The sequence below is a fragment of the Aethalodelphis obliquidens genome, unplaced genomic scaffold (assembly GCF_003676395.1).
Source record: "Aethalodelphis obliquidens isolate GAN/ISIS:26980383/991018 unplaced genomic scaffold, ASM367639v1 scaffold67, whole genome shotgun sequence".
Classification (NCBI taxonomy): domain Eukaryota; kingdom Metazoa; phylum Chordata; class Mammalia; order Artiodactyla; family Delphinidae; genus Aethalodelphis; species Aethalodelphis obliquidens.
The window spans coordinates 7,322,154-7,340,611 of record NW_020838011.1 but is presented as its reverse complement, the minus strand read 5'-3'; the positions used below and the strand labels follow the sequence as shown (position 1 = coordinate 7,340,611).

Sequence of the window (18,458 nt, the reverse complement as noted above, 5' to 3'; positions counted from 1 at the left end):
GTTGTTGATATCACAACAAGGATAGCCAAAATGACAGCCAACTAAGTAATGAAATCCAATGAAATGAATGAAAATAGTAAAATGGAAATCATATGTATGTTATATATCAATATACATACATATACGAGATTTCAAGTGAGAGTGTGTATCTTTGAGACTTGCAGAAGTGCAAATTTCAGAGATTTTTTTTTTCTCATGTGCTTGACATCTTCAAATGGTATATAATATTAGAAGCACAGGGATAAAAGAGGAGTACTTTTTGAAATGAACATTGAAATTCATAGGTATGTAATAATTTTTCTCATGTACCAAAGACAACATCTTTTGCTAAGAGGTATTCTTACTGAAAATGTAATGAAATTCACTGAGAATTTTTTTTTTATACACTTGCTTGCTTTGCACAGCTTCTCAGAAATGTACCTAATATATAAAATAAAATTTCACTAGAATTTTCTATTAGGATGGTGCATATTTCCATATTACTGAAAGAGTTTCCATTTGGGGAAAAACAAGTTATTTAAATTTTTAGGCAGCTGTGAATCTCTTTTTATAATTGATTTCAAAACATTTGAGTTCCTACATCTGAACACTTCATTCATGCACTGCAATATTTATACAGCCAGAGAGATGAAGGGAAATGGCCTAGTCTTTCACAAATATTTATTTGCACTTTATGCAAGGTACTGTGATCCACATTTCTTCCCACATAATGTTTAGAAATGAATTTCAGCTTATTATTTTACCAGGTGTTTGGCTAGAGCCCCAAACTGACTGGACACAAATCAGAAACTAAATGTATTGAAAGAGAAATTGAGGACTACTAAAGATTCTTTCTGAAGTCACTAGAACTTCAGTGATGCAAAATGTGATACAGTAATAATTCCTGGAAATGCAACTATTGATAAAAAGAAGTTTAGAAAGAAACAGGACAGTAGGCGTAGAAATCAACATAAAGTAACAATCATTTTTAGCCTGTTGATCCTTAAAGATATCACTCTTCCAAGTTTGCCTATTTAAATCAAATGGTCTTTCAGTGTTGAACAGGTCTCTAAACGCAAGAAGATGGCTTGGACATCTCATTGATCCATTTGCTCATTCAGATTCTTATGACAATGTATCTAGTTGATTTTTTGTTTGTTTGTTTCAATCAGTTTAATGTAAATTTGTGATGTAGCAGGACATAGATTTTAAAATGCCAACTCATCCCTAAACTCATTATTGAGATTTGAATCCTATTACATATACTCAGAAAACAAAGTCTGGAATACATAATATTAATCTGAGGCATTTACCAATTATTACTTTCGTCCTTTCTTCAACCACACTTTATCACCACATCAACAATGGATAAATGTCCTCAAAGCAGGTAATATCTGGAACTGTACAGCCAAGCAACTAAGCATTACATCCCTGAATAATAAAGCGATCACCTTATGTTAATATGCCATGAAAAATGTATCTATTTTGGATTAACATTGGTTATTTCTTAAAAAATGATTTTTCCTGTTAATTGTGGAACATATTATTCAGGTAGAAATAATTTGAGCTTGTGCTTTACTCTGTAACAGAACAAGAAATATAATTTGAAAGAAAAAACATGCAGAGAAAACCCTTGAACATGACTGGTATTTTTAAAGAATCTTAAATAATGTTGTGATCTGACACTAAAACACTTTATACTTTTACAAGTATTTTTGTCTCACAGTGTGAATTAATCACTAATTGCCTTTGTGTGATGAGTTGAAATTGGTCCTTTCTTCCCCATCACTGCCTAAGACATCTCACCTCCCACTTCTTAAAGAGGTCGGGCACAGGCCTCTCCTTGAATCCTAAATGGGATTTGTCAGTCAAGCGTAGCAAAATCTAATCTCATGCAAAGGAAAAGAAGAAAACGGACCAGAAAATGATCTGATTTTCCAATTTCATGGCCAAGGTTACCCTGGGAAGTGATGAAAGTGGCATTTAAAGTCCGTAACTAAGGTGGTATGCCAAACTTAGCAGTAATAATGGATAAACCGTGTGGAAAGATATCTCTTTAACAATTTTACAGTTGCTAAGTGTGAAAATTGTAATGCGGTCAAGCTCCGGGAATCCATGGCAGTCAGTTCAAAGAACTGGAACAGTGCTCAACTAGAAAACATTCTTTGCTCCTGTAATTTAAATACTGATGAAGTCAGCGTCTGCTGTTCCAACATCAGGCCACAGGGCCGAACAGCTTCATTAGTGATGTTGGTATTTTTATCCCCCCCTGCTCTGAATGAAAACATAGCATCACTGAGGAGACAGATAGAAATGTACTGAGGCCTAAATCATTGCTCAGCTTGTTTAAGATGAGCCTCATTTACAGTGTTTTGTGTTGCAGTTCTACAAGTTTGTAGAAGGAAAAGAAAATTGCCAAAATAACTTTGCAAGTACAGACGATAAATATTTTACTACAATTTTTAACATGTAATTTATTAACCACTAGCTTCCAATGTTCAGAATAATTGTACTATCTGCATGGGAATATCTACATTCTTAGAACTCTGAAATTACAATCAGAATCAATCAGCATTATTCATTATACAGAGTACTGAGTAGTATAATCAGTATGAGTAAAAATGAGGACGACTACTTTGGTTATTTAGCATTGAATATTGACTATTGTTTGTGCAATAAGTATATCACAAAATTTTAAACTTATATTAGAATGCTATTTATGCAATATGTCATAACACATGCTTGACATACTAAAATAAAAATGTAAGTGCTGTATACAACATGCACACATTTAGAAGTTAAGAAAGGGCTTCCCTGGTGGTGCAGTGGTTGAAAGTCCGCCTGCCGATGCAGGGGACGTGGGTTCGTGCCCCGGTCCGGGAAGATCCCACATGCCGCGGAGTGGCTGGGCCCGTGAACCATGGCCACTGGGCCTGCGCGTCCGGAGCTTGTGCTCCGCAACGGGAGAGGCCACAGCAGTGAGAGGCCCGCGTACCACCCCCCCCCAAAAAAAAAATAGAAGTTAAGAGAAGTTTAGAAGTTATTTAACATTTGAAATGTTACTAAAATATAAATCAAGTGAAATATCCATTTTCACGTGTCAAAATAGGTGAATATCAGCAATTTCTTACGCTTCAACATATTTTCACATTGATGTAATGACTGGAATGAAGAGAATTAGGAGCACTTCTCCCCCACCACCCATGAAACAAAAGTTCTGAAGAATTAGCAACTTGTGTCTAAAAATAATTTTTACTTCTGTTTATTATTTCTCTTTTCTTATGTTTTATCCAGTTCAGTAAAGCAAATAAAAAAATAATTTAACAGTGATTATTATTATTTTTTGAAGTATTCCTCTTTGTTATGTTTTGAGAAAAACTTCTAAGAATTTTTGTATATTGGTTTTACATGTCAAATGTTTTAAACATGATACTTATGTAATAACAACATCACTATGTAGTCATATACACAGTCTTAAATGCTGTAATATACTTAGTTTTATAAATAAATGTAAAGTGTGCTTTGGGGGCTCTGGGCAGCATAGTTGACAGATACCTTAGGGATTATTAGTAACCCTTACAAGGCAGGGACTTAATTTTAATTTTTGTGTCTAAAGGAAATATTCCTGTATATCAAAGTTTGGGCATATATATGATTCTTAAAACTTTAACATTAATCTTTTTATGTACAAATAAAAAATATATACTGTAACCTTGATCTACTTGGTCTGTTAATCTCTTCTATAGAAAGACATACTTTAAATAGGAAATTTAATTCAATTCTTTGTTTTTTCTATTTTCTTTAGGGTTTAAGGGCTGTCCTAGAGATTACAGCATGCATCTCTTTCATATTAAAGAAATGTATTTGTTACTTTAACCTTCTTTCCAGAAAAAAGATCGCCTTAGAATGCTTAATACTATGACTCTTTTCCAAACTGAAGCCATTGCTGTCTTTTATTTTAATTGGCTCTATATTTCAAACTATTATGGTTGTATAAATATTAATTTAAAATTTGCTGTATACTTACATATTTTGCTATTTATCATCATTCTTGAATCTGAGTCCTTCCATTTATAATCATATTCCTGCTGTCAGAAGAATACCTTTTAGAATTCCTGAAGACTTGGGTCTACTGATAATAATTTTTCTCAATTTGTTTGTCTGAAAATCACCTTGAATATTGAGGGTGTTTTTGCTGATTATAAATTCTAGGTTGCCAGAATTTTCTTCGAGACTTGCTGGTATCATTCCGTTATCTTCTTGCTTCCATGATTTCTATTGAAAATTCAGTTGTTAGTGTACTTTTTCTCATTTGAAAGTAATCTGACAGGTTTCTTTGGCTGATATTAAGATTTATTTTTGTCTTGGCTTTCTGAATTTTTACTTGGTATATACATCAAGAACTGTGAAAGATCTGCTATTTTCAATTCATTTTCAAGCTAATACAATTATCTTGCCAAGTTTCATGGATACTGGTAGAAGACAGGATACTCCCAGGTCAGAGACAAAGAGCTTTATTATTCACTGCATTACCACTAGCTAGGTTGTTAGCATCATGCCAATTCCCTGAGCCTCAATTCCCAGATAGAGAAGCAGAGTGCCAAGTGGCACCTGCATACTCAGTGGGTTGCATTTCAGGTGAGAGGCATTGTGTTAAGGGAACATGAGATTTTATAGCTGTACCTTTGTTACATTGGAGCATACAGAAAAACCTCTCTGCTGTAGAGTGAGGCACTTACTCTATTATCCAAGAATGTTTACTATGCAAACATCTATGCAAAGATCAGTCTTGAACAAAGCCAGTCAGTGCTTCTGCTTGTAGGACATACAGAAACATGAAGCATAGACAATAATCTCCCCAAATGTATTACTTTATATTTCCTTGCTTGGAATTAATAAAGTTTCTTGAAGCTGTGGTTTCACATCTTTCATCAAGTTTGCAAATTTCTTAGTCCTTACTTTATTAAACATTACTTCTGACTCATCTTATTTTTCCTCCCTTCCTCTGATTCCAATTAGAGGTATGTTATTACTTCCCAGGGTATTATCTTTGTCTCATACCCTGTCTTCTTCTACATTTTCCATTCTTCTCCTTTTATTTCAGTCTGGAATTTTTTCCTTTTACTTATGTTCCAGTCCACTAACTCTTTCTTCTATTTTGTCTAATTTGCTCTTACCCCATCCATTAAGTTCCTAATTTTATTATATTTTACCATTTTAAAATAAAATTTCCAAATTTCTACAAAAAATCTTATTCTTGTATTTTTCTTATTGAACATATTTTATATAGCTATTTTTAGATAGTTATAGTTATTTAATATCTACATCTGCTAATATCAATACTGTAGTCTCCATGAATCAGTTGATGTTGCTTGTTGTTTGGGGCTGGCTAGTTTTTATTCATATTGCCCTATCTTGCAGTGCTGGTTATTTTTGATTATGTATTGTATATTTTATTTGCAAAACTGTGTGCTTATTTGATTTACTGGATGATAATATTTTCCTCGACAGAGAATGCTTACTTTTGACCCAGGATTTGTGGTACTCATAATCTGAGATCTTCTCAATCCATTTTAATGATTGAGATAATCTGAAGCTGAGCAAAATCCTGTATGAGAGTGCCTCTGGTTTTATCTAGACTGCAGGCTTCCAGGGTCACTTTCCAATGCAGTACTACTGTATTTACCTGGGATCCCTCAGCCCCTGTCTCTGGATGGCCATTAGATTCCAATCTCTCTTTCCCTAAACCTATGAGGCTGTCAAAAGGACCGCTTAGCCTTTCAGTTTGGGGATCAACAATACTGCTAGGGACAGTGTCCCCAATCATCAAGGAGATATTCTTAAGTATTTTGTTCTGCTTTTTAAACTTGTTCTAAGAGGGAAAATTAGCCTGAATTACGTATTTCATCATAATAAAAAGAGGAAGTCCAAGAGTAGTTTGTTTTTTGGGTTTTGGGTTTTTTTTTACGGTACGCGGGCCTCTCACTGTTGTGGCCTCTCCCGTTGCGGAGCACAGTCTCCGGACGCGCAGGCTCAACGGCCATGGCTCACGGGCCCAGCCACTCTGCGGCATGTGGGATCTTCCCGGACCGGGCACGAACCCGTGTCTCCTGCATCGGCAGGTGGACTCTCAACCACTGTGCCACCAGGGAAGCCCCAACAGTAGTTTTTTAAATCTGTTTTCTCTTATCCAGAACATTGTATTTGATACAACAATAGGAAAAAAAATTAATGGATTATGAACTATGTTAGACCATGAAATATGTCAGGAGAGCCCAGTCAATATATATTGACTGACCTTTTTCAAAACAGCTTGCCTGTCTCATTTGCTCTTTTTTATTCCTCTTTTCTTTTGTTCTCATCACCAAAGTGAAAGCAATAAGGTCACTCTTGTAATTTCTTTTTTCTCCACTTGCCTTTGAATCTTCATTATTTTGTCCAGTTGATGTATAGGTAACTGCAGGTAGCAGAGAAGTCCCATGGTGTAAAAAGTCAAATTTATCCCAGAATGCCTCTGTCACTGCCATCTGTATACTCCTGTGTTTAAGGCACTCTTCCCCCGACTCCACACAAACACCTACACAGACTTCTTTCTCTCCTTCTTTCTCCGCATTGATTCATCACACCAGTCATTTGTGATCATCTGTTATTACAGTTTTCACGGTGGCAAACTCTATATTTAAGGTTGCAGTGACATTTCCATTACAGAACTGTTGCTTCCAGTCACATTGGGACTTATGAATGCTTATTCTGTTAGGGAAGAGGTTGAAATTTTCCATTAAATGTGTTATGCAGACAGGTTACTTTGCAAGTGGGACAAAGTTGATTTGAATTAGTAAAAAGTTTTTAAAGTGCTACCTCCTAAAAATAACATTCCTTTTGGTGATTGGTAGAAACTTAATGATTGCTTTTAATAATGCTGACATATTTTTTTGTAGAATTAGACTTTAGGGATCTTGAAGTTCTTAGATATTTTAATTTCTTCTTAATATCCAGATGAGATTAAGAAAGTCAGTGCTTGGGCTTCCCTGGTGATGCAGTGGTTGAGAGTCTGCCTGCCGATGCAGGGGACATGGGTTTGTGCCCCGGTCCGGGAATATCCCACATGCAGCAGAGCGGCTGGGCCCGTGAGCCATGGCCGTTGAGCCTGCGCGCCCAGAGCCTGTGCTCCGCAACGGGAGAGACCACAGCAGTGAGAGGCCCGCGTACCACAAAAAAAAAAAAAAAAAAAGAAAGTCCGTGCTTTTTGGGTAACAGTGTCATAGAGTTTAGAGTTTCACTTGCTAACTTTGAACAGAATCAGAAACTCTGGCATTATAAATCACTTTTGCAAATCATTGGACAGTTGCTAAAATATCTGCAAGTATGTTTGAGTCAGGAGATATTGCACTACAGAGAAAATGAATAAGTGCAATATATTTGTTCAAAAATAAATAAGAACCATTAGAAAAATAGTTTATTTAAATTCAGGAAAAAATTTATATGCAAATGTGCAAAGAGCTACATTGTTTTTAAAGCAATGCCAAGCACATCCCCCTTTTGATGCAGCTCTCAATTTTCCACATAGCTGTTCTTGATGCCTTTTATTATTCCCAGAATAGAAGGAAATATTAATGATGGGACACATAAATATTTATTTGGTGTCCAGTATAGCTGCAACTTGATTAGTTATTAAATTTTCTAAGTGCCTCTACCATGAATGCTGTGTATAATACATGGCAGTCAGAAGTCAGCATCCTAGCACTTCCAAACTCTCACTGCCTCTCCATTTACTTATAAAATAAAGATTAAAAAGTAGTAAAATAATTTAAAATGTTTACTCAAGTGTGATTCTTTGGGATGGGGTCATTCAAATGCAGGCACGTGAGCCAAATTCCCCCCAGAGCTCATTTATTTATTATTTACATATTGTCAATTCCTAATTTTGAGCTACAACTCGAGAGTTGAGTGGCTGTGATGGAAACCTTGTGGCTCATGAAGCTGTAAATATTTGCTGTGTGGTCCTCATAGACCCCTGTGTTAGAGTACCACTGAGTATGGTGAATGTGACATTCTATCATTCCAGTGCTCGTCTACAATTAATTGACTCCTACAGTAGATATGTCAAGTTGTAACTTCTGTCGTTAGACCATTGTTCTATTGTTGCCGACCTTTTTTGTTCCAGACCATGTGAGTTGGTCCTAGCAAATGAAATCATTGGCCTCACACGCAAGCTTCTGTTGGATCAATAAAGAGTGGTAGCTTATATATGCTGCAATGTAATGTCTTTTGTCAAATGGAAAATCACCTAGTGTTAAAAATATTTTGTTCTTTCCTTTTCACCTTCTTCTCTATCAACGATCACTCAGCCTGAGCTCCAGAATTCCTTGTTTTGTGTTTTCTAGTTTATTCATATCCCATTATGTCAAATTGTTGTACTACTAGTCAAGTTCTATAAACCTCATCTCTCTTCTGGACTTTTAGGTCAAAGAAATAACTGATAACAATTTGTTTTATTTTTGATAAGCATTGTTCAAGCCTTGGCATCATGTATTGATCCCATCTTTCTGCTTTCATATGTATTAGTCAAGACAGTGATCTTTGTAGTTACCTGATCAGGAGTAATGGGTTATTTTGGAAAAATGGAGATCCCATCTGTTTGGGGGCTACCAGCTACATGAGTACTGCTTTCCATAACTGATCCCATTTGAACCCCCTTCCAAACTGTATAAGCAGGGAGAGGAGAAATGGGACAAATTAAATGAAGAGAAAGTAGCAGGAATACACTTATTTGAGAATCACAGATGCCTGATTCTTTGACATTATATTTCTTTCAATTAGAAATACCAACATTACTAGGGCAGAAAAAAATGATCCTGGATAAAACTGTGCTTCTTTGATGACAAATATATTAATGAGAATAGCATCTGCATAGTTTTATGACCACAAAGTAGTTTTTCCTTCATGACTGAACTTTCTATCTTTGTCTGTTTAAACACAGCTTAGAGGAAAAGACAGATTGGAGACAGAGAGAAAAAAAAACAAAAAAACCTGAATGATATTTTTCTTAAAAATAGAAAAAAAGGTAAAGATAGAAAGAAAGGAGGAAAAGAAGGGAAGATTGGGGGGGTGAAGAAAGGACAAGGAGAAAAGGGAGAGAGAGGAAGAGAGAGGGATGTGGGCTAGAGAGAAAGAGAGAGAGGGGCATGTAGTTGTACTGTCATTTTTGTCTCAGGCTCGTCATTTTCAAAGTCTTTCCTTTGCTGAAAAGTGTTCCTTTCCTTCCATTGAACAGAAATCAGCAACCAGACCTAACACTTCAATGTGTTAGGAAAAGGATTTTTCACTAAAAGTGACTGCTGTCAGGTTCTGGGATGGGGATGGGATGGGGTTGGGGCTTGGAAACGCATACCATTATAAAGAGAAAAAGAATAAGGAGAAAAAAGGCATCCAAGAGGGATAACTGTTAAGCACCCTTGACTTTCTGTCCTGTAATGTGGCAATCTAAGTGCCTAGGTGAAACCAACCTGGTGTTAAATAAATTCCTGCAGTATTTTAATTATTGTATGATTAGTTGTGTAAGAGGACCCTGCCAACTTAAATTCATGTTTGCAGGAATCTTTTGCAATGCTTCTCTTCTTTAAAAAATGAACCTGTTGTCCTGCTTTTTTGTTTTACTATTATTTTTCAGATTGTCAGCATATAAATTATTTTTAAACACGCACTGGAAAGACATGCTCTGGGCACCAAACTCGGGAGAATAAGCAGTTCAGAGAGGGAAAAAATGATTGCTTATTGAACTATAGAATTGTCAATGATAAAGTTAGACTGGTGTCAGATCCCATTTATTCACATGAACTGTGCAAGACAAGAGACAATTTGATTCTTTTGAGAAGAAATAACTTTTCAGGATCATATTTCTTCCATTTGGAAAATAGAACTTTTAAGAATACTCCTCAGGCTTTAAGAATATACCCTTTGGCCTATACCGTGAAATATAGTGTTAACATGTCTTGTTGCCACCCATTCATTTATGACATTCATGATAAGTGTCTGTATGTTCCTGACATTTGTTTCACTGTGATTAATTTCATGCATGGTGCTGACTCTGTCAGTATCTTCTTCCTGTCAGTAGAACACCCTTATAGAACAATCACATTACATAATTGCCTATTTTTTTTTGTAAATTTTAAATTGCAGGAATGCTCCCAGAATAGAATAGTTTTTCAAAAGCACTTATTGGAAAAAAATACAGTAGTCACATGCGAATTTTATTGTATAATAAGGTGCAATGATATTTAGCTTATTATTTGGCATATTATATGATTGTAAAATGGAATAAAAGGTGCGATCATCACTAACATGATTCACAATAACAACAACTAGAGTGAAGCATTAGCAAAGTGAGTCAGATTTTGAAAACAGTATGCTTTCAAGAAACTTTCTTGAAAAGTGGATAAGCCTAATTTAAAGCCTCCTTGTTTCTTCCAAAACTCTTTCTCTATAATATCATTTAATTTGAAATTTTTTTTCAGTGAGATTGTAACATCTCTACTGATCAAATTGTAGCTGTTTTTAACCTCTTGGAGCAGCTATCTGAACATACCAGTCCCTTGATCTGCTTGCCGTACAATTTTAACAAACTGCTATTGAACATGATTATAGAAGCAAATGGAATTATGACTATGTTTCTTTTTCACATCTGCCTAAAAATAATTAACGAAGGGTCATTTTTGTCATATTCAGACATTATTTCTGTCTTCTTTTATGCTAACTGACACATAAAAGGCCTATCTTCATTCCCTTAATAAATTATATTTTAACAAATTCTTTTCTCCATCTTTTTTCCTCTTTCTCCTTTTCCATTTCCTACTTCTTCTTTTTCTGTTCACCTTTTAAGAATTCTAATTATATTTTTAAGAAACTTCTTCTAGAATAACATCTTTGACTCATTCCTGGAGAGAATAATGATGGAAAAGAAGGAACCAAGTAATACCTATCAAAGCTACAGTCTCATTTATGCTCCTAAGAAAGGAGGATAAGGCTTTAATCTTTCTTTAGACCCAGGGGCACTTCAGCCAAGCCCTAAACATCTAGTAGGAGTGACAAGAAATGCTCTTTGGTGAAGCCGTTTGTATACTTCATGCCATTTGTTCAGCAGTATAAGATAGATTATCCTTATTCCACATTCTTACAGCCTTATGGTTGCCCTTAATAAAACTGTCTATCATTAATACATTGATTTAAACTTTTGAAAAATTGCTATCTGTATGTTTAGTCTATATCATGTCTTGGGATGAAGATCTCTATGAGGTCTGAATTAGTATAAAAGTAGACACTAGAAGCAGAATTTGCCTCTCAGTTTTTCTGTCTTGTGTTTACAAAGAACAGAATGCCTTACGCTTACTAGAGTGAAAGGGGATTTAGGATGTGGCTTTGAATCACTAGAGTTCAAGCCAAAATGGAGGGACTTGGCCTTAGGGAGAGTGGGAGACAGAGAGCCCCTGAAGCAGGTGTTTATGAAACTTCACTTTTCTCTGCCAATCATAGTAACCGCTAAATCTTTGTGTCCCCCCGCTTGACAGGCCCTACTCTATTTTCCTCTGCATTAATCTTTTTAACCTTATCAAATCTTTAATCTTATCAAATCCTAGGAGAAAAGGTACTATTATCCTTATTTAGAGCTTTGAGACAAATTCACTTTTGGGTTCTGAGATATACCAAATATGTAGAAAAGTCCATGTTTAACATGATACAAGTAAGAAATGGTTCTATACTAAAAAAAAGAATTGAGCCCATATGAAGACTGTGAGCCTGAACCTATTTTGTAAATATTTATTTCTGGGCATTTTTAAAATTTGGGAATGTATCTAATAGGGTAAGTAAACATTCTCTTGCAGGCATCCCTGAGTTTCAGGGAGCTAGTGCCACAATAGCAAGGTACAACTTAATTTTGCCATCTGAAAAACTTGGATTTTTCTGTGTCATATATTTTCACTAAATATCTCCTACTTATCGTACAGTTATGTAATAACTATAAGACTTAATGATGCACATTAGTTTTATTCCTTAAATTTAAGATGATAATGTTCCAATTTAGATATAAGCACATGCTCAGTTGAGTTGTAAAGAATCAATTGGAAAATAAGTGGTCCATATCCCAGTTTCTTATAACTGAAAATAAATTTTGGTTCACCACCTTCCTTTATTTCCACTACAGGGAGCATATAGATATTCACTCTGTCTCTCATGTGAGAAATATGCTCTAATTTTTGAATCCCAGGGGTTTTATGGAAAAATGTGTCCCTTTAAGTCATAGTCTGACCCAATTAGAATACAAAAGTGATTAATTCTTTTACCATTTAAAGGATGTAAAACTGGGTTGTCATCACAGAAACATGATTCTAAGATATGCACCAATTTTATGTATCACGATAAATCAAGTATAGAATACTTGAAACTGAACAATTAATTTGTTTTCATTTTCCTTTTTGTGCCATGAATTGCTGTTAAACGGGGATGTAAATATAAAGATTTTTATAGATTTCTCTTTCCAAAACTTCTGCTATATGAACAATGGATTTAAATCTTCTGTATTTTAGATTTCCTTTTATTCAAGTTGAAAGATACAAATGTCTCATTTTACGTGGATGAAATTGTTGAATGAAATTTATATGCTTTGGAATTGTTTGTAATTTGATTCAAAGCCAAATTTAATTTATTTCACCAACACTTAAAAAATATATATGTAGAATTCAGAGACCTTGCAAAGATTTAAGTAAAATTTCTGTCTCAAAAAGTACAGTAAAATTGACTGCTTAGGATGCTGCTGGATTAATCTTTCTGGTGTGTGTGAGAAAATTGCACTTTATCTCAGACAATTAGTAAAATATACATGGTTTCACTCATATACTAGCTCAGTAGGAATGGAACTTCTTCCATATTATGGAATTGGAAATTTGTTTTCCTTGACGATCTTGTCAGATGCAGTAATTTCCTTGCCAGTCAGTAAGGAGTCAATTACAAGAGATTTTGATGCCTGTCATACTTCAGGGAAGTTAAATGAACTGAAAGAAGTCAGATCACAGTGATAAATTGTTATCTGTTTGCTTCAAAAGAGATTAGGAGAAGGCAGTTTTTGCCCTGAAGTGCTGTGGGCTTAAGTATTCATTAGAATTAGCTTTTGCTGAATATAAGTGAAAGTTCAAAGGCCTAAACAAGTTTCATTGCTTAAATAAGTATAATTGTTTTTCTCTCGTGCAAAAGAAGCCCGGGGGAATTCAGCCGAGGACTGATGTCATACTTCTTTACTATCAGGTACCAAGATTCTTGTTATCCCGCAAAGCCATCCTGCATATATTGCTTTCATTCTTTTTTTAAAAAAATTATATTGTAGTATAGTTGATTTACAATGTTGTGTTAGCTTCAGGTGTACAGCAAAGTGAATCAGTTATACATATATTCACTCGTTTTTAGATTCTTTTCCCATATAGGTCATTACAGAGTATTGAGTAGAGTTCCCTGTGCTACACAGTAGGTCCTTATTAGTTATCTATTTTATATATAGTAGTTTGTATAGGTCCATGCCACTCTCTCACTTCATCCCAGCTTACCCTTACCACTCCCTGTGTCCTCAAGTCCACTCTCTATGTCTGCGTCTTTATTCCTGTCCTGCCCCTAGGTTCTTCACAACCATTTTTTTTTTTTGGATTCCATATATATGTGTTAGCATACAATATTTGTTTTTCTCTTTCTGACTTACTTCACTCTGTATGACAGACTCTGGGTCCATCCGCCTCACTGCAAATAACTCAATTTTGTTTCTTATTATGGCTGAATAATATTCCATTGTATATATGTGCCACATCTTCTTTATCCATTCATCTGTCGATGGACACTTAGGTTGCTTCCAAGTCCTGGCTATTGTAAATAGAGCTGCAATGAACATTGTGTTACATGACTCTTTTTGAATTATGGTTTTCTCAGGGTATATGCCCAGTAGTGGGATTGCTGGGTCACATGGTAGTTATATTTTTAGTTTTTTTAGGAACCTCCATACTGTTATCCATAGTGGCTGTATCAATTTACATTCCCACCAACAGTGCAAAAGGGTTCCGTTTTTTCCATACCCTCTCCAGCATTTATTGTTTCTAGATTTTTTGATGATGGCCATTCTTACTGGTGTGAGGTGATACCTCATTGTAGCTTTGATTTGCATTTCTCTAATGATTAGTGATGTTGAGCATCCTTTCATGTGTTTGTTGGCAATCTGTATATCTTCTTTGGAGAAATATCTATTTAGGTCTTCTGCCCATTTTTGGATTGGGTTGTTTGTTTTTTTAATATTAAGATTATTCTTTTTTGTGTTACTAGGCATAGCTCTAATCCTAACAGCTCCATAAATTTTCTCTAACTGGTTAATTTATTCTTGGGTTTCATCCTTTCAACAGTTTGTACTAATTATATTAATTCTCTTTTTAAAAACTCTATGATAGACTTTTTTCCCCAGCTAGAATGTAAGAAATATGAAACTAAAGTCATTTTGTTATACTACCTCTGTTTCACCTGGCACTTGTCATAATAAAGAATACATAGTATTATTTTTAATTGTTTATACTTTAATTGCTTTCTTAATTATCTTATATATGTGTGTTAACTTTGAGTATCAATGTTTCTAAATTTGTATGATTATAATGTCATTTTGAATTAGAAAAGATTGCTTTTTAATAGTAGACTTTAGTTCATTAATAGCACCTACCAGAACTTTGTCAGAATTGATCCCTGAATTCCTTGGAAAATTTTTATGGTAATTACCATCACTATATTAATTTAATATACTGAGTTTGAACTAAGTATATTTTAGTAGAGTAAGGGTAACATATGTCTATGTCATAGTTCCAGTTTTACATATGCAAGCACATTTGTGTGATTCAAAGGTTGGAAAATTCTTGCCTCTACAGAGATTTGTTAAACCATGATATCTGTTAATAAGCTGTTACATACATTCATTATGTGTGTATGTGGCATATACACAATGAAAATTATTAATATCTATAGTGAAAAGACCAGGTATACTTAAACACAACATTTCTGTCTCTCTTGTTCTCTGGTTCTCTATATGAAGAGTATACATAACCTGATATGCTATATCTGTGTCTTTATGCATGCATTATATTCATATATAATTGATGTCAATATATCAGTATAGTTATTATTTCATATAAGTCTGATTGGGAAAAAGTATGCTTTGAAAAACTATTTCAAACATTGGACCAGTGCTTGAGGATTAGAAAGATTGTGGATTTCTGCAAATGTGCTTATTAACATTCTGCAAGTGTTTTCATAAACAGTTCTTGATCACCTGTTGTGTGTCAGATATTCTTCTAGTCGATTTTATTATGTCATATGATATAGTTGCTTTAACAGGGAAGAACACTATTACATTCACCAGGAAACCATTTTTGAAGTTGTGAGATATTTTAATTTAAAATATTTTTTTAAACACTAAAACCTCAGAAATCGCTTTTTCAGTTACCTGATTACTTTCTTAGATCCATCACTCGCTTGACTGTTTATTACTGACATTGTGGGCAAGAGGTTAATTATAATTGCACGGTCACCTGGACTATCCTATAATTTGAAGTAGAGTCCTTCTGCTGTGTCGGGTTCGACAGTATATTATTTCCAAGCATCAGTGCCAGGATGCTCTTTAAATAGGTTGTGGAACTAGGGAAGAGGTGATTTACGTGCTCGATTTAGTGCTGCTTTTTCTGTCCGCTTCAGGCCACTTTCCTATGAATAGCAGAATGTGAACAGAGTTAAAATTCAAATGCAACCAAAGATGGAAAAAATAGTGTGAAACAAAAGGAAATGAAATTCATTCCTGCCCTGCATATTTGTTGACAAGGATGTAGTATGTAAATCACTGGGTATCCTGAACTAGTTATTTCCCTCTTGGGATTCTTGAATTAAACATTAAAAGATGGATTTTAATGAATGAATGTCTATACAGATTGAATTTTCTACAGACTTTTTTAAGCAACAGGGAAAACCAAATGCTTTTTACTTCTTAAGGATAAAAGGAGGATAGAGGAGGAAGTGACTTAACCACATTTCTTAAGAGTGCAAAAAATGTACTTGAGGAGAATAATTAGAGTCTTTAAACTAGGAAATCCCTCTTTTTCAATCTTAGCAAAAATCAGTGCCAAAATTAAAGCACAGTATATTTTTTTCTTTATCCAATTTTGGACTAATTAGGCTAAATCTAGAAGCTGCTCATTTCTTCTGTGGTGTTTTGGCTCATAGCACCTAATATTTTATCAATGTGAAATGCTTAACTGTGTCCCCCTTTTATATTTGCAAACATCCACAGCAAGGTTATATCTCATTATGTAAGAAATGTCTTAGGAAACATTTTGGTAATGCCATTTACTGGTCAAATGATTTTTTTTTCAAGCTGACCATGGCTTAAACTTCCATCAACATAATGAGAGAGATGAGCAGATAATACTAAACCCTGGAACATTTATTTAAGTAACTAAAATGTTTAAAATTAAGGATGCCCAGAACTTTAATTCCCACCACATCTTAGTCCTAGCAGAGTTACCATTCAGCTTTTCATACCAAACCCCGTGGGGTTATTGGTTGAAAATATAGGTCTGATTTTAAAAAGAAATGGTTTTCTTTTTAAATTATTATTTCATTAAAAAAATAAAGTTGAGGCTCCACTCCTACTGAGTCTTAACCCTTTCCAAAAGTAAATACTCTCCTCTAGTTATGTCTTTTTGTACTTCATGTGTATTTTGTGTGTGGGTTTCTACGTGTGTGGGTCTGTGGGTCTGTGGGTATGTGTGTGCATATCTCCAATTCAGTATATAATTATGTTTTCTTAGTTTTACAAAATTTAGGTAATTGGAAAATATTTTATGTATAATTTTACAGCTATTTTTCCTATCAGCATAAGTTTTTCATGTTTTATGCCTTTGGTGAATAAACATCTAATTTTTAAAATTTCATTGCTGTATAGTATTCTACTATAGATTGTGTCTCAATAGCACAATAAATATCAGTACAAGGCTCTTGGCATATTTGTGAGTGTTTCTCTAAGAGACATACATAGAGGTGGAATTTAGGCAGATACTGCCAAATTTCTCTCCAAAGTGTGCTTGTCCTTAGCACTATATACAAATTTAATTGTTACCACTTTCTCACCAACTGTCAGTAATATCAATATTTTAAATGGTTGCAGTCTGATACCTATGAGTTGGTAGCTAAAATTTATAATTTTCCAAGTAGGGGTAAGAATGAACTTTTTTTAAAAATGTGGATTTGGTGGCAATAGAGGTTTTTTTCTTCTCTGAAATTCCTGTTAATATATTTTGGAATTTTATTATCTGGATCTATTGCCTTTACCTGACTGAAGATAAATAATAAGATAAAAAGGAAGAAAATGAGGGAGATCCTGCATTTTTCTAAGAAGGTGGAAATGAGGCAAAATTTTAATTTGATGCCGTTGGCATTTAGGTGGTATGATCTACAAATATGCAAGGTATGGCTTTCATGGCATTTTGGTTTCCTTAAACTGATATCAGAGTGATGCTAATTTTATTTTCCTAACTGATTTTGAACTATTGTAGATATTTTTTCCTAACAAACAATGGAAATTCACTAAGGAGAGAATTGCTTCATAATTAACTTGTCTTTTTTTAGACAAGTTATGTGATAAATTCTGACAATTTATCAGATTACCAATAAGTTTTTTTGTTTGTTTTTTTTTTGCGGTACGCGGGCCTCTCACTGTTGTGGCCTCTCCCGTCGCGGACCACAGGCTCCGGACGCGCAGGCTCAGCAGCCATGGCTCACGGGCCCAGCCGCTCCGCGGCCTGCGGGATCTTCCCGGACCGGGGCAGGATCCCGTGTCCCCTGCATCGGCAGGTGGACTCCCAACCGCTGCACCACCAGGGAAGCCCTGCCAATAAGTTTTGATAAATGAAAAATAATAATACCTATCATCAGTCGAATACTTACTATATGACAGGTACTGGGCTAAATATTGGTGGTTCATAACAACAATACAATGAGGTAGATAGTAGTAGTATACTACATTTTATATGAGGAAGCTGAAATTGAGAGAGGTTAATTTGTCCAATAACCGGCAAAATCAAGTTACAGGAAGTGTTACTCATCTCTATAACCTCCGTGCTTAAGATAATAGCCAGCTACCAAGAGATTTTCAAAACATCTTTGGTGCCTGAGAGAAAGATATAGAACAGATTCAGAAAAATTCCATGGTACTTGTTTGAAGCAAAAAAATAAAGAAATTTGATATGCTCTAACTTTTACTATTCTTTTACTATTCCTTCAACAGTACATTCATGGTTTATTCATGCCAGGGGGCTTCTCTCTGAGAAAATGATGAGTCTGTGTGTTTAGTAAGGTCATTGTGTTTTTACTTCTTTATGTTTTTCATTTGAGGAAGTCTGTACTTTTAAATGTGAGCA

The 18,458-nt window shown here is 34.8% G+C and overlaps 1 protein-coding gene across 1 annotated transcript in view; it reads left to right on the top strand.

The window, feature by feature from the left end:
• The window catches only part of LOC113611059 (ephrin type-A receptor 5), a 148,732-nt gene that overhangs the window by 107,467 nt on the left and 22,807 nt on the right, over window positions 1-18,458 (top strand). The window lies entirely within an intron of this gene.